Source organism: Capra hircus (assembly GCF_001704415.2).
Source record: "Capra hircus breed San Clemente chromosome X unlocalized genomic scaffold, ASM170441v1, whole genome shotgun sequence".
In the NCBI taxonomy this organism is placed as follows: Eukaryota; Metazoa; Chordata; class Mammalia; order Artiodactyla; family Bovidae; genus Capra; species Capra hircus.
Window position 1 is genome coordinate 1,365,615 of NW_017189516.1, and position 7,948 is coordinate 1,373,562.

Here is a 7,948-nt window from a genome sequence, read left to right on the forward strand (position 1 = left end):
ATTCTTGTTTTTTTTTCTTTCTTCCTTTTTCCTTCTGCTTCTTTTCTTTAATATTGTATTTTTGAAAATCCAACCTCTACTCTAGATTTTTAATCTTTGCTCTTAGGTTTTTGTTGTCAATTTTGTACATTTAAAAACCCAAACTTCACTACCCAAGTTTACCTGAGAGCGAGATTACTGGCTTGACCACTCTCTCCTCCTTTGGACTCTCCTTTTTCTCCACCAGGTGGCCTCTGTCTCTTTTCTCCCCCATCTCTTCTCTATCCAACTCTGTGAATCTCTGTGTGTTCCAGACGGTGGAGAACACCTAAGGAACTGGTCACTGGCAGGATTTGTCTCTCTCCTTCTCATTCCTCTCTCTTATCCTCCTGGTCACCTCTGTCTACTTCCTCCCTCTCCTCTTCCCTGTATAACTCCGTAAACACCTCTGAGTGGTCCAGACTATAGAGCACACATAAGAAAGTGACTATTGGCTAGCTTGCTCTCTCCTCTTTTGATCTCACCGCATCTCATTCCAGTTACCTCTAACTACCCCCTCCATCTTCTCTTCTCCTTGTAACTCAGTGAACCTCTCTAAGTGTCCTCAATGTGGAGAAACTTTTCATCTTTAACCTAGATGTTTGATCATCGGTGCTGTATTGATGGAGAAGTCTAGAGGCTACTGTAAAAATAAAACTGAAAACCAGAAGCAGGAGGCTTAAATCCAAAGCCTGAAAACATTAGAGAACTCTTGAATTCAGGGAACATTAAGCAATAGGAGCTCATCAAATGCCTTCATACCTACACCAAAACCAAGTTCCACCCAAGGGCCAACAAGTTCCAAAACAAGACATACAACTCAAATTCTCCAGCAATACAGGAATACTCCCCTGAGGTTCAATATATGGGCAGCTCAAAATTATTCCAAAACCTTTGATGTCTCATAACCTATTACTGGTCACTCCACTGCACTCCAGAGAGAAGAAACCCAGCTCCACCCACCAGAACTCCAACACAAGCCTCCCTAACCAGGAAACCTTGACAAGCCACTGATAGAACCCCACCCACAGTGAGGAAGCTCCATAATAAAGAGAACTCCACAAATTACCAGAATATAAAAAGGCCACCCCAAACGCAGCAATATAACCAAGATGAAGAGACAGAGGAATACTCAGCAGGTAAAGGAACAGGAGAGTTGCCCACCAAACCAAACAAAAGAGGAAGTAGGGAATCTACCTGAGAAGGAATTCCGAATATTGATAGTGAAAATGATCCAAAATCTTGAAATCAAAATGGAATCACAGATAAATAGCCTAGAGACAAGGATTGAGAAGATGCAAGAAAGGTTTAACAAGGACCTAGAAGAAATAAAAAAGAGTCAAAATATAATGAATAATGCAATAAATGAGATCAGAAACACTCCGGAGGCAACAAATAGTAGAATAACAGAGGCAGAAGATAGGATTAGTGAAACAGAAGATAGAATGGTAGAAATAAATGAATCAGAGAGGAAAAAAGAAAAATGAATTAAAAGAAATGAGGACAATCTCAGAGACCTCCAGGACAATATGAAACGCTCCAACATTCGAATTATAGGAGTCCCAGAAGAAGAAGACAGAAAGAAAGATCATGAGAAAATCCTTGAGGAGATAATAGTTGAAAACTTCCCTAAAATGGGGAAGGAAATAATCACCCAAGTCCAAGAAACACAGAGAGTTCCAAATAGGATAAACCCAAGGCGAAACACCCCAAGACACATATTAATCAAATTAACAAAGATCAAACACAAAGAACAAATATTAAAAGCAGCAAGGGAAAAACAACAAATACCACACAAGGGGATTCCCATAAGGATAACAGCTGATCTTTCAATAGAAACTCTTCAGGCCAGGAGGGAATGGCAAGACATACTTAAAGTGATGAAAGACAATAACCTACAGCCCAGATTACTGTACCCAGCAAGGATCTCATTTAAATACGAAGGAGAAATCAAAAGCTTTACAGACAAGCAAAAGTTGAGAGAATTCAGCACCATCAAACCAGCTCTCCAACAAATTCTAAAGGATATTCTCTAGACAGGAAACACGAAAAGAGTGTATAAACCCGAACCCAAAACAATAAAGTAAATGGTAACGGGATCATACTTATCAATAATTACCTTAAACATAAATGGGTTGAATGCCCCAACCAAAAGGCAAAGACTGGCCGAATGGATACAAAAACAAGACCCCTCTATATGCTGCTTGCAAGAGACCCACCTCAAAACAAGGGACACATACTGACTGAAAGTGAAGGGCTGGAAAAAGATATACCACGCAAATAAAAGAGGCCAAAAGAAAGCAGGAGTGGCAATACTCATATCCGATAAAATAGACTTTAAAACAAAGGCTGTGAAAAGAGACAAAGAAGGCCACTACATAATGATCAAAGGAACAATCCAAGAAGAAGATATAACAATTATAAATATATATGCACCCAATATAGGAGCACCGCAATATGTAAGACAAATTCTAACAAGTATGAAAGGGGAAATCAACAATAACACAATAATAGTGGGAGACTTTAATACCCCACTCACACCTATGGACAGATCAACTAAACAGAAAATTAACAAAGAAATGCAAACTTTAAATGGTACATTAGATCAGTTAGACCTAATTGATATCTATAGGACATTTCACCCCAAAACAATGAATTTCACCTTTTTCTCAAGTGCTCATGGAACCTTCTCCAGGATAGATCACAACCTTGCCCATAAATCTAAACTTGATAAATTCAAAAAAATCAAAATCATTCCAAGCATCTTTTCTGACCATAATGCATTAGGATTAGATCTCAATTACAGGAGAAAAACTATTAAAAATTCCAACATATGGAGGTTGAACAACACACTTCTGAATAACCAACAAATCACAGAAGAAATCAAAAAAGAAATCAAAATCTGCATAGAAACTAATGAAAATGAAAACACAACAACCCAAAACCTGTGGGACACTATAAAAGCAGTGCTAAGAGGAAAGTTCATAGCACTACAGGCATACCTCAAGAAACAATAAAAAAGTCAAATAAATAAACTTACTCTACACCTAAAGCAACTAGAAAAGGAAGAATTGGAGAACCCCAGAGTTAGTAGAAGGAAAAAAAAATCTTAAAAATTAGGGCAGAAATAAATGCAAAAGAAACAAAAGAGACCATAGCAAAAATCAACAAAGCCAAAAGCTGGTCCTTTGAAAGGATAAATAAAATTGACAAACCATTAGCCAGACTCATCAAGAAGCAAAGAGAGAAAAATCAAATCAATAAAATTAGAAATGAAAATGGAGAGATCACAACAGACAACACAGAAATACAAAGGATCATAAGAGACTACTATCAGCAGTTGTATGCCAATAAAATGGAGAATGTGGAAGAAATGGACAAATTCTTAGAAAAGTACAATTTTCCAAAACTGAACCAGGAAGAAATAGAAAATCTTAACAGACCCATCACAAGCACGGAAATTGAAACTGTAATCAGAAATCTTCCACCAAACAAAAGCCCAGGTCCAGACGACTTCACTTCTACCAAAAATTTCGAGAAGAGCTAACACCTATCCTATTCAAAGTCTTCCAGAAAATTGCAGAGGAAGGTAAACTTCCAAACTCATTCTATGAGGCCACCATCACCCTAATACCAAAACCTGACAAATATGTCACAAAAAAAGAAAACTACAGGCCAATATCACTGATGAACTTAGATGCAAAAATCCTCAACAAAATTCTAGCAATCAGAATCCAACAACACATTAAAAAGATCATACACCATGACCAAGTGGGCTTTATCCCAGGGATGCAAGGATTCTTCAATATCCGCAAATCAATCAATGTAATTCACCACATTAACAAATTGAAAAATAAAAACCATATGATTATCTCAATAGATGCAGAGAAGGCCTTTGACAAAATTCAACATCCATTTATGATAAAAGCTCTCCAGAAAGCAGGAATAGAAGGAACATACCTCAACATAATAAAAGCTATATATGACAAACCCACAGCAAACATTATCCTCAATGGTGAAAAATTGAAAGCATTTCCCCTAAAGTCAGGAACAAGACAATGGTGTCCACTTTCACCGCTACTATTCAACATAGTTCTGGAAGTTTGGGCCACAGCAATCAGAGCAGAAAAAGAAATAAAAGGAATCCAAACTGGAAAAGAAGAAGTAAAACTCTCACTGTTTGCAGATGACATGATCCTCTACATGGAAAACCCTAAAGACTCCACCAGAAAATTACTAGAGCTCATCAATTAATATAGTAAAGTTGCAGGATATAAAATCAACACACAGAAATCCCTTGCATTCCTATACATGAATAATGAGAAAGTAGAAAAAGAAATTAAGGAAACAATTCCATTCTCCATTGCAACGAAAAGAATAAAATACTTAGGAATATATCTACCTAAAGAAACTAAAGACCTATATATAGAAAACTATAAAACACTGAAGAAAGAAATCAAAGAGGACACTAATAGATGGAGAAATATACCATGTTCATGGATCGGAAGAATCAATATAGTGAAAATGAGTATACTAACTAAAGCAATTTACAAATTCAATGCAATCCCTATCAAGCTACCAGCCATATTTTTCACAGAACTAGAACAAATAATTTCAAGATTTGTATTGAAATACAAAAAACCTCGAATTGCCAAAGCAATCTTGAGAAAGAAGAATGGAACTGGAGGAATCAACTTGCCTGACTTCAGGCTCTTCTACAAAGCCACAGTCATCAAGACAGTATGGTACTGGCACAAAGACAGACATATAGATCAATGGAACAAAATAGAAAGCCCAGAGATAAATCCACACACATATGGACACCTTATCTTTGACAAAGGAGGCAAGAATATACAATGGAGTAAAGACAATCTCTTTAACAAGTGGTGCTGGGAAAACTGGTCAACCACTTCTAAAAGAATGAAACTAGATCACTTTCTAACACCCCACACAAAAATAAACTCAAAATGAATTAAAGATCTAAATGTAAGACCAGAAACTATAAAACTCCCAGAGGAGAACATAGGCAAAACACTCTCAGACATAAATCACAGCAGGATCCTCTATGATCCACCTCCCAGAATTCTGGAAATAAAAGCTAAAATAAACAAATGGGATCTAATTAAAATTAAAAGCTTCTGCACAACAAAGGAAAATATAAGCAATGTGAAAACACAGCCTTCTGATTGGGAGAAAATAATAGCAAATGAAGCAACTGACAAACAACTAATCTCAAAAATATACAAGCAACTTATGCAGCTCAACTCCAGAAAAATAAATGATCCCATCAAAAAATGGGCCAAAGAACTAAATAGACATTTCTCCAAAGAAGACATCCGGATGGCTAACAAACACATGAAAAGATGCTCAACATCACTCATTATTAGAGAAATGCAAATCAAAACCACAATGAGGTATCACTTCACACCAGTCAGAATGGTGCAATCCAAAAATCTGCAAGCAATAAATGCTGGAGAGGCTGTGGAGAAAAGGGAACCCTCCTACACTGTTGGTGGGAATACAAACTAGTACAGCCACTACGGAGAACAGTGTGGAGATTCCTTTAAAAATTGCAAATAGAACTACCTTATGACCCAGCAATCCCACTGCTGGACATACACACTGAGGAAACCAGAATTGAAAGAGACACATGTACCCCAATGTTCATCGCAGCACTGTTTATAATAGCCAGGACATGGAAACAACCTAGATGTCCATCAGCAGATGAATGGATAAGAAAGCTGTGGTACATATACACAATGGAGTATTACTCAGCCATTAAAAAGAATTCATTTGAATCAGTTCTGATGAGATGGATGAAACTGGAGCCGATTATACAGAGTGAAGCAAGCCAGAAAGAAAAACACCAATACAGTATACTAACACATATATATGGAATTTAGAAAGATGGCAATGACGAACCTGTATGCAAGACAGCAAAAAAGACACAGATGTGTATAACAGACTTTTGGACTCAGAGGGAGAGGGTGAGGGTGGGTTGATTTGGGAGAATGGCATTCTAACATGTATACTATCATGTAAGAATTGAATCGCCAGTCTATGTCTGACGCAGGATACAGCATGCTTGGGGCTGGTGCATGGGGATGACCCACAGAGATGTTATGGGGAGGGAGGTGGGAGGGGGGTTCATGTTTGGGAACACATGTAAGAATTAAAGATTTTAAAATTAAAAAAAATAATAAAAAAATAAAAGGGATAGAGAAAGCTTCTGACATAGACATCAGAAAGGGGCAGAAAGAGTACTCCCTTGCTAGTGTTATCAATGGAGTTATATGCTATCCAGTTAGTTATTACAATGAATCAAAAGAATGTCTGGAGATTGTAAAGCCCTCACCAGACCTACTCCCAAAATTTACATTTTAAGAAAACAGGATTAGCTAGAAGATTTTTCCAGAGACTGTCTTCAAGCAGGATACATTATTGTTATATAATCCTAAGGAATGTAGAGGGGGAAGAAAGTTTGTCTTTTCTTCCTGCTTGAGAATTCCACACCCCTCTCTCCTTGGGGACCCCTGGACTTCTTATCAATCTGCCTAGGAATTGACTCTCTCATTTGGATGAGGCATCATGAACTGGGTGCTGCCAGTAGTTGGGTCTTAATAGAGGTGGATGCCTTTGTGGGAATTCTCGCTAGTTGATACTCCCTAGAGTTAGGGGTTCTCTAGCAGTCTAGGACCTTGGAGTCAACATTACCACCCCAAAGGCTCAGGGCCTGAACTCTGGCCAGCAACCGAAGATTCCACAGGTGTTTTGTTATGGTGTTAAATGGGGTTAAAACAAACACTCAAAATCAAGAAATAAAAGATATCCCCAAGGCAAATGGCAAATACAAAATCAGACAAAAAATAGCAAAAATAATGAAATATGCACACATACATATACACCGATAAACAAAACCATAACAGTCCAAAATAAAGTAGGTTGACCCAGCTGCAAAGGAAATCAAATATGATATCAACTGGTTAAAAACATAACTAAATAAAGCACAAACTGGAACATAAATCCAAAGCAAGGTGCCAATTAGAGAATAAAGCAACAAATACATAACAACTTAATAAACAAGGTGAGAAAAAGAAAGAAAAGTAAGAAAAGAAAGAACAGAAATGCAAAGTTAAATAGAGGGAGATAAAGAAGATTTATAGGAAAAGCAAATGAAAGGATGTGTATAAAAATAATAAATTTTAATTTTTTTTAAAAAGGAAAACCCCCACAGAACTGCAAAAGGCCAGTGTAGAGTCAGAAATATATAAAATAAATTAAAAGTGTGATAAAAATTATTTAATGTTTAAATAGATTTAATAGTGCTAATAAAATCAACAACTACAACAACAAAGGGAAACACATGAAAAAATCCAGAAACAACTACAGAACAAGTCAAAATATAAGAATAATGAATGTTTTTCATGAATATCAGCTGTCAGCATTGTTTGCCTTGCTGTGAATCACAGTCTACCTCATCTCCCTAGATTGCTCTCCAATACTGGTCTGGTCTCTGGACTTGCTGTGGGGGCAGCTCAGATGCTAATCTCTTCCTACTCTTATATGTTCTTGCCTCCAATGTCCATACCTGTCAGAACTAGTGCATTTTCTTTTGTGGGAAGTCTCATTGTCCTTTTATATATTCCACAGACACAGAACCTGCCTAGTTGATCATGTGGATTTAATCTGCAGCTTGTACAGTTTGTTGGGAAGTTTTGGGTCCTCTTCTTTAGCTGTACCACCTCTGGGTTTCAGTTGTGGTTTTATCTCCATCTCTGCATGTGACTCATCCACAGGGTTTTCCTCCTGGGGCTGCCCTGGAGGAATATGGGTCTGACTCAATGAGGACCGGTTGTGAAGGTGATGTAACTGATTGGGTCACAGGAACCCTGGCAGCACCAGGTAGTCCGGGGAGCCATAGGCTAAGGCA